We start from the raw sequence: 13,083 nt of genomic DNA on the forward strand, positions 1-13,083 counted from the left end.
AGGGTCTCGGTGAGGGTGTCTGAGTGTGTTTGGAGTGTCTGAGGGCGAGGAGGGTCAGAAGGTGAGGAGGGTCTCGGTGAGGGTGTCTGAGTGTGTTTGGAGTGACTGAGGGTGAGGAGGGTCTGTGGGTGAGGAGTGTGTCGGTGAGGGTGTCTGAGTGTGTTTGGAGTGTCTGAGGGCGAGGAGGGTCAGAAGGTGAGGAGGGTCTCGGTGAGGGTGTCTGAGTGTTTGGAGTGACTGAGGGCGAGGAGGGTCAGAAGGTGAGGAGAGTCTCGGTGAGGGTGTCTGAGTGTGTTTGGAGTGACTGAAGGTGAGAGGGGTCTGTGGGTGAGGATTGTCTCGGTGAGGGTGTCTGAGTGTGTTTGGTGTGACTGAGGGCGAGGAGGGTCAGAAGGTGAGGAGAGTCTCGGTGAGGGTGTCTGAGGGCGAGGCGGGTCAGAAGGTGAGGAGGGTCTCGGTGAGGGTGTCTGTGTGTTTGGAGTGACTGAAGGTGAGAGGGGTCTGTGGGTGAGGAGTGTGTCGGTGAGGGTGTCTGAGTGTGTTTGGTGTGACTGAGGGCCAGAGGGGTCTGTGGGGGAGTGAAGGTAGTAGCTGAGGATGATTCAGTGAGGGAGGGTCTGATAGTGATGAGGTTTTCAGTGAGGGAAGGATTGACCGTGAGGGAGGGAATGAGGATAAGCAGTGTCTCTGTAGGAGGGTGAGGAATGTTCATGGTTAGAGAGGGTATGAGAGTGAGGAGGGTCTTGGTGAGGGAAGGTCTTGGTGAGGGAAGATTTGGGGGTGAGGGTCTTGATGAGGGTGGTTCTTGGGGTGTGGAGGGTCTCGATGAGGGAGGTTCTGAGAGTGGGGAGGGTCACAGTGAGGATGGTGTTAGTGAGGGGTGTCTGAGGGTGAGGAGGGTCTTGGTGAGGGAGGAGCTGAAGCTGAGAAGGGTCTCAGACCATGGGGCCTTTTACATTGAGTGTTGGTCTGAGTAGATCCTGAGGCAGAAATGGGTCTGAGGTGAGGGAAGACTCTAGGATAAGGGATGGACTGAGGAAACTCATGGGGTAAGAGGACGGTGTCAGCTGTAGCAGCTCCAGGGATGAGCTGAAAGATCTCCTGAGGTAGTGGGAGGGATCGAAGTGAGGGATGAATCCGAGGGAGCTCCTGAGATCAAGCGACCATCTGACTTGAGGGATCTTTGTAGGGTGAGAGATGGCCGGGTCTGAGGGACTGACGAGGGAGCTTCTGAGGTACTGGTACGGTCTGGTGTGAGGAACGGACCTGAGGGAGCTCCTGAAGTAGCGGGGTAGTCGGTGTGAGGGCTCTCCTGAGGGTGAGGGGTGGTGTGTTGAGAGGGAGTTCCCGAGGGGTGAGGGACGGTGTGTTGAGAGGGAGCTCCCGAGGGTGAGGGATGGTGTGTTGAGAGGGAGCTCCCGAGGGTGAGGGACGAGTCTGAGGTGGGCAGAGTCCCAATGGTCAGAGTCCACTGATGACGGGTCTGTTGCAGGAAGGTGTCAGACTGAGAGCGATGGACTCTCCGTGTCAGAGGCAGAGGCAACGTCTGGTGAGGAGCCACAGGGGAACATTGAACAACAGATGGAAACCAGGCTGAGGTGAGAGATGGAGCTGAGACTGGGAGGGTGAACATTTCCTCTGGTCTCACTCCCCACTGAGATATCACTGCTGTCCCATCCCTGCCCCTATTATCCTGAATTAATCTCTACAACACTGTCCACCATGACCCTCTGCTCTAGAATTACCTCCCGAGACCCCTCCACCACTGAGTGTATGTCCCTCATGATTATCTACACCTCTATAAGATGACCACTCATTCTCCTACACTCCAATGGGGACAAAACAAAAAGTCCCAACCTGCTCACCCTCTGTCCATAACTCAGTCCCACAAGTCCTGGCAACATCCTGGTAAATCTCCTCTGCACTCCGTCCAGTTTCATGATATTGTTCCTGTCGCAGTGTGACTAAACCTGAGCATAGTATTCCAAATCTGGCCTCACCAACATCTTGTACAACAAATAATGTCAGAACATAGAAATAGGAGCAGGAGAAGACTCACAGACACGAGACAATCTGCAGATGCTGGAAATCCAAAGCAACACGCACAAAATGCTGGAGGAACTCAGCAGGTCAGGCAGCATCTGTGGAAAAGAGCAAACAGTCGACGTTTCAGGCCGAGACCCTTCATCAGGACAGAAGAGAAAGAAGAGAAGTCCGATTAAGAAGGTCGGGGGAGTGGAGGAGGAAGTACAAGGTGGTGGGTGACAGGTGAAACCGGGAGAACGGGAGGAGGTGAAGTAAAGAACTGGGAAATTTGATGAAAGAGATAAAGGGCTGGAGAAGGGGAATCTGATAAAGGGTAGAAGACCATGGGAGAAAGGGAAGGGTAGGAGCACCTGAGGCAGGTGATGGGCAGGTAAGGAGATGAGGTGAAAGAGGGAAAAGGGAATGGAGAATGGTGAAGGGGGTGTGTGCAATTACCAGAAGCTCAAGAAATTGATGTTCATGCCAACTGTTTGGATGCAACCCAGACAGAATATAAAGTGTTGCTCCCCCCACCTGAGTGTGGCTTCATCACGACAGTAGAGGAGACCATGGACTGACATGTCGGAATGGGAATGGGAAGCAGAATTGAAATGGGTGGCCACTGGGAAATCCTGCTTTTTCTGGCAGATGGATCGTAGGTGCTCGGTGAAGCGGTCTCCTGATTTTCATTGGGTCTCTCTGATATACAGGAGGCCACAACAGGAGCACCTAATACAGTAGATGGCCCCAACAGACTCACAGGAATGGTAGTGAGGGATGAGGTGCAGGGACAGTTGTGACTCTTGTTTCGCTTGGAAGGTTGAGTACCAGGAGGAGATCAGTGGGGAGGGACGAGTGGGGAGGGAGTTGTGTCGGGAGCGATCCCTGTGGAAAATGGGAGTGGGAGTGCGGGAGAGGGCGAAGGCACAGAGTGAATCTCGCTCCACGCCGTACCGTCACACACACCCGGGGTCAGACACAGAGTGAATCTCCCTCCACACCGTCCCATTACACACTCCCCCGGTCAGACACAGAGTGAAGCTCCCTCCACACCGTCCCATTGCACACTCCCGGGGTCAGACACAGAGTGAATCTCCCTCCACACTGTCCCATCACACACTCCCGGGGTCAGACACAGAGTGAAGCTCCCTGCACACCGTCCCATCGCACACTCCTGGGGTCAGACACAGAGTGAATCTCCCTCCACACCGTCCCATCGCACACTCCTGGGGTCAGACACAGAGTGAATCTCCCTCCACACTGTCCCATCACACACTCCCAGGGTCAGACACAGAGTGAATCTCTCTCCACACCGTCCCATCACACACTCCAGGGGTCAGACATAGAGTGAATCTCCCTCCACACTGTCCCATCACACACTCCCGGGGTCAGACACAGAGTGAATCTCCCTCCGCACCGTCCCATCACTCACATCTGGGGTCAGACACAGAGCGAAGCTCCCTCCACACCGTCCCATCACACACTCCCGGGGTCAGACACAGAGTGAATCTCTCTCCACACCGTCCCATCACGCACTCCCGGGGTCAGACACAGAGTGAATCTCCCTCCACACCGTCCCATCACACACTCCCGGGGTCAGACAGAGTGAATCTCCCTCCACACCGTCCCATCACACACTCCCGGGGTCAGACACAGAGTGAATCTCCCTCCACACCGTCCCATCACACACTCCCGGGGTCAGACACAGAGTGAATCTCCCTCCACACCGTCCCATCGCACACTCCTGGGGTCAGACACAGAGTGAATCTCCCTCCACACTATCCCATCACACACACTCAAGTTGGCTTGCCACCTTCCTGCCTCCCTCCCCTCATCTCCCATGCCCTCTACCCCTCAGTGACAATGACTGCGAGGAGGGCGAGGAGGAACTGAGCGAGATGGATTCCGATGGTGTTTACGAGTTCTTCGATGACCCCAAGGATGAGAATTACATCCCTTCATCTGATAGGTAGGTGTGTGTGTGTTGTCTGTGTGTGTGTTCGAGAAATCGATGTTCATGCCATCTGGTTGGATGCTCCCAGACAGAATATAAAGTGTTGCTCTCCAGCCTGAGTGTGGCCTCATCACGACAGTAGAGGAGACCATGGACTGACATGTTGGAATGGGAATGGGAAGCAGAATTGAAATGGATGGCCACTGGGAAATCCTGCTTTTTCTGGCAGATGGATCGTAGGTGCTCGGTGAAGCGGTCTCCCAATTTTCATTGGGTCTCTCTGATATGCAGGAGGCCACACCAGGAGCACCGGATACAGTAGATGCCCCAACAGACTCACAGGTGAAGTGTCAGCTCACCTGGAAGGACAGTTTGGGGCCCTGAATGGTAGTGAGGGAAGCGGTTTAGGGACAGTTGTAGCTCTTGTTCTGCTTGCAAGTGTAGCATCTGTGTCCCCAATTTACCCCCGTTCGCCTAGGGTGATCCGCAGTTGCCCCACCAATAGTGCAATACTTCGGTGTAAATACAGTGTAATGCCCCCCCAGTACACGCCTGCAACACAAATATCAGACAATACACCAAAGGTGAGTAAATAATTACAACTTTATAGTTATTTCCTAGTGATGGGTTAGTAGAAACAGATAACCTAATAATGCCAAATCAGTAAGTTTATCAGTTTGTGCACATAATCTTTTAATATGTTTGAGCTCACGCCTCCGGTTCCAACCACAACGACCTTCCGAGCCTTCGGCCACCGTCCGAACCGCCAACGTCCAGTATCCGCTGCCCTGGAACCGCTGTCCGCTCCTCACACGTCATCCTCCTCGCTCGCCTCCCGAAAAAAGACCGTGAACTCCTGCTCAGCTCACAGATACAAGATAGTATAACAATTCTCCGTTGGCTAGTTCCCCCCTTAGCTACAGTTATAACCCAAACATTCCAGATACAGAAACCCATTACAGCATTAAGTAACATTACAGAGAAGCCATTTCATTATAACAATACAAAGAAGCCATTTTGTTAGCCTGAACAGTTAACACCACAGTTACTGGTACTGAGAGCCCTACATAAGACTTTTACTCCTGTATATGAAGGTTGTAAGTTGTAAGGTCAATTCCAATTCATTTTATTCAGTAACTAGGATGTAGACTACAAATTGCAACAGGAGATAGGAAGGGCATGTAAAAAGGACAATGTAATGATAACCATGGGGATTTCAATTTGCAGGTAGATTGGGAAAATCATGTTGGTGCTGGATCCCAAAAGAAGGAATTCATTGAATGCCTACGAGATGGCTTTTTAAAGCAGCTTGTGGTTGAGCCCACCAGGGAAAAGACAAGTCTGAATTTGGTGTTGTGTAATGAGACAGAGATCATGATATAGAATTCACCCTGCAGTTTGAGAGGGAGAAGCTAAAATCAGATGTATCAGTATTACAGTGGGGTAAAGGGAACTACAGAGGCATGAGAGAGGAGCTGGCCAAAGTTGATTGGAAGCGGACATTAGTAGAGATGATGGCAGAGCAGCAATGGCTGGAGTTTCTGGGAGTAATTTGGAAATGCAGGATAGATAAATACCAAAGAAGAAGAAATATTGCAAAGGGAGGATAAGGCAACTGTGGCTGGAAAGAGAAGGCAATTACAGCATAAATTTGAAAGCAAGGGCATTCAGTAAATCAATAATTAGTGGGAAGCTGGAGGGTTTTAAAAATTAAATGAAGGCAATAAAAAAGCAATAACTAGAAAAGATTAAATGTGAAGGTTAATTAGCCAGTAATACAAAAGAAGAAAACAAAAGGTTTTTCAGGTATGCAAAAAGTAAAATAGAGACAAGTGGAAAATGACACTGGAGAGGTCATAATGCAGTATTAAGAAAGGCGGCCAAACTTAATAAGTATTTTGTATTTTTCTTCACTGTGAAAGACACCATTAGTCTGCCAGAAATTCGAGTGTCAGGGTGCAGAAGTCAGTGTAGTTGCTATTACTAAGGAGAAGGTGCTTGGGTTGGTGAAAGGTCTGAAAGTCGATAAGTCACCTGGACCAGATGGACTACACCCCAGGGTTCTGAAAGAGGTGGCTGAAATGATTGTGGAGGCATCAGTAGCAATCTTTCAACAATCACTAGATTCTGGGATGGTTTGGGAGGAATGGAAAATTGTAAATGTCACTCCACTCTTTCTGAAGGGTGGGAGGCAAACAACAGGAAATCAAAGGCAACAAAAAACACACAGATTGAGAACAATGGACTGTTCATTTCACTCACACAGGTATCACATGTTGAAAGCCACAGATGCAAATTCACCCACTAACAGAACTGAGAGGAGTTCCCAGCTGCTGAGCTGATACGGAGAGTGAGACAGAAAGGTGGGGGGGGGGGGGGGTGAGATGAGAGAGGGTCAGAGAGATGCCCATGTAGTTTGTGGGACTGAATATTCAGTTTCCCTGCAAAACATTACAAATTATTCACTCTGCTTCTGTGGCCATTACAGTTCCAATAGGAACATCCCTCTGGTTAATTCTGCCCTGTTCTGTTGTCCTGTTTGCCACCGGATGTGAACAGACTGAGAACAGAGGGGTTTTCACATCAGAGACACAGGTCACATTTGGTGAAAGGTCACAGGTCAAAGCAAGAGGCATTGGCACAATGTGAGGGGTTGGGGGGTGGAGAAAGTGGAGAGCAAGAAAGTGAAAGACAGTTGAGGTGAGAAAGGAAGGGGGGGGAGAGAGATTGACAGTGTGATTCACAGAGTCATACAACACTGAAACTGGCCTCCCCACTTTTGAGCACATCCAGAAGGAGCGTTGACACAAGAAAGCTGCATCCATCATCAGTGACCCCCATCCAGACCGTGCTCTCTTCTCACTGCTTCCATTGGGCAGGAAGTACAGGAGCCTTGGGTCTCACACCACCAGGTCAAGCACAGTTATTACCCTTCAATCATTAGGCTGCTGATCCAGTGAGGATAACTTCACTCACCTCAAACTAAACTGATCCCAACACCTTGTTCACCTTAATAACCAGGGATGTTGATTAATTTAACTGAAAATTTTTATTTGTGAAGCACGTGCTCCTTTTTTCACCATGGAGCCAAAAAACAGAGAAAATTGTAAAGCATGGTGAAACTAAAAATTCAAAAACTGAAACGTCATTAGTCTAAATATTCATCCCGTTTGCTCAGTACTTAACTGAACCGCCTCTCACAGCCAATAGTCTTTTCAGATAAGTCTTTATTTGCTTTGAACAACGTAAGGGAATGGGATTTGCCCATTAACTCCTGTAAATTTGCTCAAACTGTGCCAGATTAGTTGGGAAGTGACGGTAGACAGCTTTATTGTCATCTTGCCAGAGATGTTCGATCGAGTGAAGGTCAGGACTTGAATTGGGCCACTCAAGGATGTAGACATAAAACACAGAACAATAAAGCACGGGAACAGCTCCTTCAGCCCATAATGTTGTGCCGATCCGGCTAAAAGCAAATCAGACAGACTAATCCCTCCAACCTACAGAATGTTCAAATCCCAACATCTCCCACACATCCATGTGTCTATCTAGGCATCTCTTAAAAGCCTCTCGTGTATTTGACTCTACCACCACAACAGGCATCCATCACTCTCTGAGTAAAACACTTACCCCTCACATCCCCTTTGAAACTAACTCCTCTCATCCTCAATGCATACCTGTATGAGACATTTCAACCCTGGGAAACAGATACTCTCTGTCCAATCTATCTTTGCCTCTCATAATATTATAAACCTGTATCAGATGTCCCCTCAGCCTCCTCCGCTCCAGAGACGACAACCAAAGTTTATCCAACCTCTCATGCCCTCTGAACCGGGGAGCATCCTGGCAAACCTCTTCTGTACCCTCTCCAAACCCTCAACATCTGTCCTGTAGTGATGTGACCAGAACGGTTTGCAACAGTCCAGATGTGGCCCAACCAGAGTTTTATAAAGTTGCAACATAACCTCTTGACTTTGGAACTCAATGCCTCAACTAATAAGAGCAAGCATTCCATAAGCCTTCTTAACCACCTTATTGAACTGTGTAGCCACTTTCGAGGAGCTATGAACTTGAGTCCAAAGATCTCTCTGCTCAGCAACACTGCTAATGATGTTGCCCTTAACAATGAACTGTCTCCTTGCATTTTCCCTGTCAAGGTGTAACACCTCACATTTCTCTGGGTTAAGCTCCATCTGCCATTTCTCAGCCCATATCTGTAACTGATCTATATCACACTGTATTCTCTGCACGTCTTCCACACTATCCACAATTTCACCAATCTTGGTATCATCCACAAACCGGGCTGGTGTTGCCAAGCCTCAATGGGTCACCCCCCCCAAGTAGGATCCATAGAGGGGTCATCAAAGATGCCCTCACCTGCATCTCCTCCACTTCCCGCACTTCAGCCCTTAACCCATCCTCCCATCACCACAACAGGGACAGGGTTCCCCTTGTCCTCACCTACCACCCCACCAGCCTCCGGATCCAACACATTATCCTCCGCAACTTCCGCCACCTTCAACAGGACCCCACCAGCAAGCTCATCTTTCCATCCCTACCCCTCTCAGCTTTTCGCAGGGATCGTTCCCTCCGCGACCACCTGGTCCACACATCCCTCCCCACAGAACTCCCACCTGGCACTTATCCCTGCATGCACAAATGCTACACCTGTCCCCACACCTGCCCCCTTGCCACCATTCCGGGCCCCAGACAGTCCTTCCAGGTGAGGCAACACTTCACCTGCGAGTCTGCTGGAGTCATCTATTGCATCCGGTGCGGCCTCCTCTACATCGGCGAGACCCGACGCAGTTTGGGGGACCGCTTTGTCGAGCACCTACAATAGGTCCGTCACAATAGATAGGACCTCCCGGTTGCCACCCACTTCAACTCTGCCTCTCATTCCCATCTAGATATGTCCTCTACTGCCATGATGAGGCCAAACTCAGGTTGGAGGAGCAACTCCTCATCTACCGTCTGAGTAGCCTCCAGCCTGGTGGTATGAACATTGAATTCTCCAGTTTCCGGTAATTCCCCCCCTCCCCCTTCCCCCATCCCAGGTCCCTCTCTGCCTCTCTCCCCTTTCAACTTTCTGCTCCTTTATCTCTACAGTTCTGTGTTGCTTATGCCCTCCCCCTCCCCCCTTTATCTTTCCTCTGATTGGTTTTCCACCTGGCACTTCTAGGCCCTACCCCCTCCCCTATGTCTGATGCTGGGCTTCGGCCCTCTCTTCCTCCCCATTCCTGATGAAGGGTCTCGGCCTGAAACGTTGGCTACTCTTTTCTCACGGATGCTGCCTGACCTGCCGAGTTCTTCCAGCGTTGTGTACGTATTCTTTGATCCACAGCATCTGCAGTTGTATTTTTGTGTTGTCCGTAGAGATAGATAGATAGATACTTTATTCATCCCCATGGGGAAATTCAACTTTTTTCCAATGTCCCATACATCGAGGAATATGTGGAGAAGAAGATGTACTTGCTTCTGAGGGGAATGGCCACAGGGGAACCCTTCCTAATCCCCTTACCTCCCCTTCAGACTGGGGTTGTTGTTCTCACACCAGTCCACCACCCTCTCCACTTCCTCTCTGTACTCCAACTCATCATCGTTGTTGATGAGGCCACAACCGCTGTTGACAGGGTTTGAGCTGAATCCCGTGACACAGTCATGTGTCAGCAGCGGGCTGAGCATACAGACCTGGGGAGCACCAGTGCTCAGTGTAATGGGACTGGAGACTTTACTGTCCACACAGACTGACTGTGGCCTTTCATTCAGAGTCCAGGATCCAGTTACAGAGGGAGGTGTTGACACCCAGAGAGGGCAGTTTCTAGGGTACGATGGTGTTAAATGCCAAACTGGTGTATAAATGTGAGACCCCATTTTCCAGGTGGGACAGGACAGAGTGGATGGCAGAGGCTAATGCATCATCATTGGATCAATTCAATCCGAACCAGAAAGTGAACCGGAAAGGGGGCAATGTAGGCGGGAGAGAGGCTTTAATGTGCTCCATGACCAGCCGGTCAAAGCATTTCATAATGGTTGATGTTAATGCCACCAGATGATAGTAATTTAGACAGGTTACTGTCACCTTCTTTGGCCCTGGAATGGTGGTTGCCATCTTGAAAACTGAGGGGCAATGGACTGCTCGAGAGAGATGTGGAATATATCCGTCAGCCCCTCAGTTAGCTGGGATGCACAGTCATTCAGAACCCGACCTGGTATATTATCAGCTTTGTGTGGGTTAACACTGGCCAGGGTCTTCCTCACCTCAGCTTCAGCCAGATGGAGGGTCTCCTCCCCTGGGTGTCTCTCTCACCAGCACTTTGTTCTGTGCATCAAACCGGGCGTAAAAGACATTCAGCCTGTCGGGGAGTGAGGCGTCCTGGTCCCTCTGATCCAAAGACAGCATCACGATCCCTCAGCCGTGCATGGCCCTCTGCAGTGAGCCATGGATTCTGACTGGCCCCACACGGATGTGTTTTGTGATGGTAACAGTCTCAGTACACTTCTCTGTGTAGCTGGTCACAGAATCCACACATTCCTCGATGTTACGTGGTTGACATAGGTAGCAGCCTTTCTGAACATTCTCCAGTTTGTGTTTCAAAGCAGTCCTGCAATGCTGAGATTGCTCCCTCAGAACTGGTTTGGCCAGTTTGATCAGTGGATTGTTTGCTGGAATTAGCATAACAGACAAGTGATCTGAGAGCCCAGTGTGGGGCAGGGGAACAGCTTTATGTGCTCCTGGTATGTTAGTGTAAACCAGGTGTAGTGTACAGTCGGCTAATTCTGCCCTGTTCTGTTCTCCTGTTTGCCACCGGATGCAAACAGACTGAGAACAGAGGGGTTTTCACATCATAGACACAGGTCACATTTGGTGAAAGGTCACAGGTCAAAATGCATTGAGGGGAGGGGGATTGGGAGACTGAGAAAGTAAAAGACAGCAGAGGTGAGAGAGGAAGGGAGAGAGAGAGTCACAGTCACACAACACAGAAACAGGCTCTTTGGCCCACTGGGTACGTGCTGACCATCAAACACCATTGACACTGATCCTACCCTAATCACACGTTATTGTCTCCACATTCCCCCAGTGACAGTTTTCTGGGGTCATTTAATCTACTGATCAGTGTGTGGAATGAAACCAGGACACTGCTCCAGAGTTACCTCCTGAGGCCCCTCATCTCATTATGCAAGAAGACAACACACCAGGAGCAGAAGATGTCCCGGCCCCTCAAGACTGATTTGTCCCAGTCCCACATCAGTACACAAGAATGGCGAAGACTGTTAAAAGTGGTGTGGTCAGCATCCATGATCAAGGACTCCTACCACCCAGACTATCGTCTCTTCCCACTGCTATTGGGCAGGAGATACAGGAGTCTTGCGTCTCACATCACCAGTTCAAGAACAGTTGTTACCCTTCAACCATCAGGCTGCTGAATCAGAGTGGATAACTTCACTAGCCTCCATTCCAGAATCCAGTGTTGTTGAAATATCCCTACTAATGCCTTCATCTCTTGCAAAGCCCTGGGGTGTAGTCCATCTGGTCCAGGTGATTTACCTACCTTCAGCCCTTACGACTTCCCAAGCACCTTCTCCTTAGTATTAGCAAGTTCACTCACTCTTACCCCACGACACTCTCCAGTTTCAGATGTACAGCTGGTTTCTTTCATCGTAAAGACTGACACAAGAGCTATTAGGATGGGAAACAACTTCTTTCCCCAGGCTGTCAGACACTGAACTCCCAGTCTCCTGCCAGGTCACATCACACTTGAAGCATGATGCGGTCTACTTTTCAACTTGTGTCACAAATGCACCTTATTATTTATGAATCTACAAGTGGTGATATTAACGTGTGTGTGTGTTACGTGTATTTACAGCATCATTTTCCATTGGTCTAATATCCACTCTCTTTTACCCTTGATTTATCTAAAAAAATCTTTTTGTGTGCTCTTTTATATTATTGGCTAACTTACTTCCATATTGCATCTTTTTCCTTTTTTTTCAGTTACCTTCTATTGGCTTTTAAAAGCTTCTGAATCCTCGAACCTCCCACTAATTCTTGCTCTATTCTCTGCCCTCTCTTTTGCTTTTATGCTGACTTTGATTTCCCTTGTCATCATGGTTGCATCATCCTCCATTTAAGACTTCGTTTCCTTTGGGACTTATCTATCCTGCACCTTCTGAATTGCTCCAGAAATTCCAGCCATTGCTGTTCTACTGTCATCACTGCAAGTATTCCCTTTCAATCAACTTTGGCGAGCTCCACTTTCATGCCTTCTCTTGGAATCCAGCCCCAATCTGATTTTCCTAATCTGCTGCATATTGAAATCCCCCATGACTATCGTAACTTTGCTCTTTTTTCCTGCCTTTTCTATCTCCCGTTGTAAATTCTACCCCACATCCTGGCTACTGTTGAGAATCCTGTATATAACCCCCAACAGGGTCTTTTTATCCTTGCATTTTCTTAACTCAATCCCCAAGGATTCAACATCTTCCAATATTATTCACCTATTTCTCAGGATTTGATTTTATTTTTTACCAAGAGAGCCACCCCACTTCCTCTGCCTACGAGCCTGTCCTTCTGAATGACGGAGGAGGTTGGGGATGAGCAAATGGGGGAATTGGGAAGGAGTCTGTGTGTGCAGTGTGTCAGAGCGATGGAACTGAGCCTGGTGGAGAGACTGGGGGAGTGTGGTGGAAGAACAGAACTGGCTGGTGTGTGGACGTAGCAGGAAGAATCAGTCTCAGCCCTGGACTATTCCTCCAAACTCCATTTCTCACCTGGACCTTCTCTCGTCCCAGATCCAGGTAGGAGGACAAGCCCCGACGCCGGGCAGGAGAAGCCGACGGACGCCATATGCAGAGCCTCTGAGATGATCCCAGGTAACCACTAAGTTCTGATGGGGGAACCGTCAGGTACTCCTGATCACAGGGACCCTTTCTGATGCATCTGGCCTTCGTGTGGTTAGAGTCTGCATGGAGCATCTCCCCAAACAGCGACTGGCATTCCCTCTCCCCCAAACCCCACAACTTACAGCCCAGGGGGTGGGGGGAGGCCTTGCTCTGACTGGCCCGTGGAACTGGCATGCAGATGTTTCAGAGATGTGCAGGAG

At 49.6% G+C, this 13,083-nt stretch overlaps 1 long non-coding RNA gene across 1 annotated transcript; it reads left to right on the forward strand.

Moving 5' to 3' along the window:
* Positions 1-568: 568 nt before the first annotated feature.
* Positions 569-12,853, forward strand: LOC140724446 (uncharacterized). The gene is made up of 4 exons (XR_012098135.1): positions 569-697; positions 1,493-1,598; positions 3,884-3,994; positions 12,773-12,853. It is a non-coding gene; the product is annotated as an uncharacterized lncRNA (long non-coding RNA).
* Positions 12,854-13,083: the final 230 nt, after the last annotated feature.

This window comes from Hemitrygon akajei, unplaced genomic scaffold, assembly GCF_048418815.1.
Source record: "Hemitrygon akajei unplaced genomic scaffold, sHemAka1.3 Scf000220, whole genome shotgun sequence".
Taxonomy (NCBI): Eukaryota; Metazoa; Chordata; class Chondrichthyes; order Myliobatiformes; family Dasyatidae; genus Hemitrygon; species Hemitrygon akajei.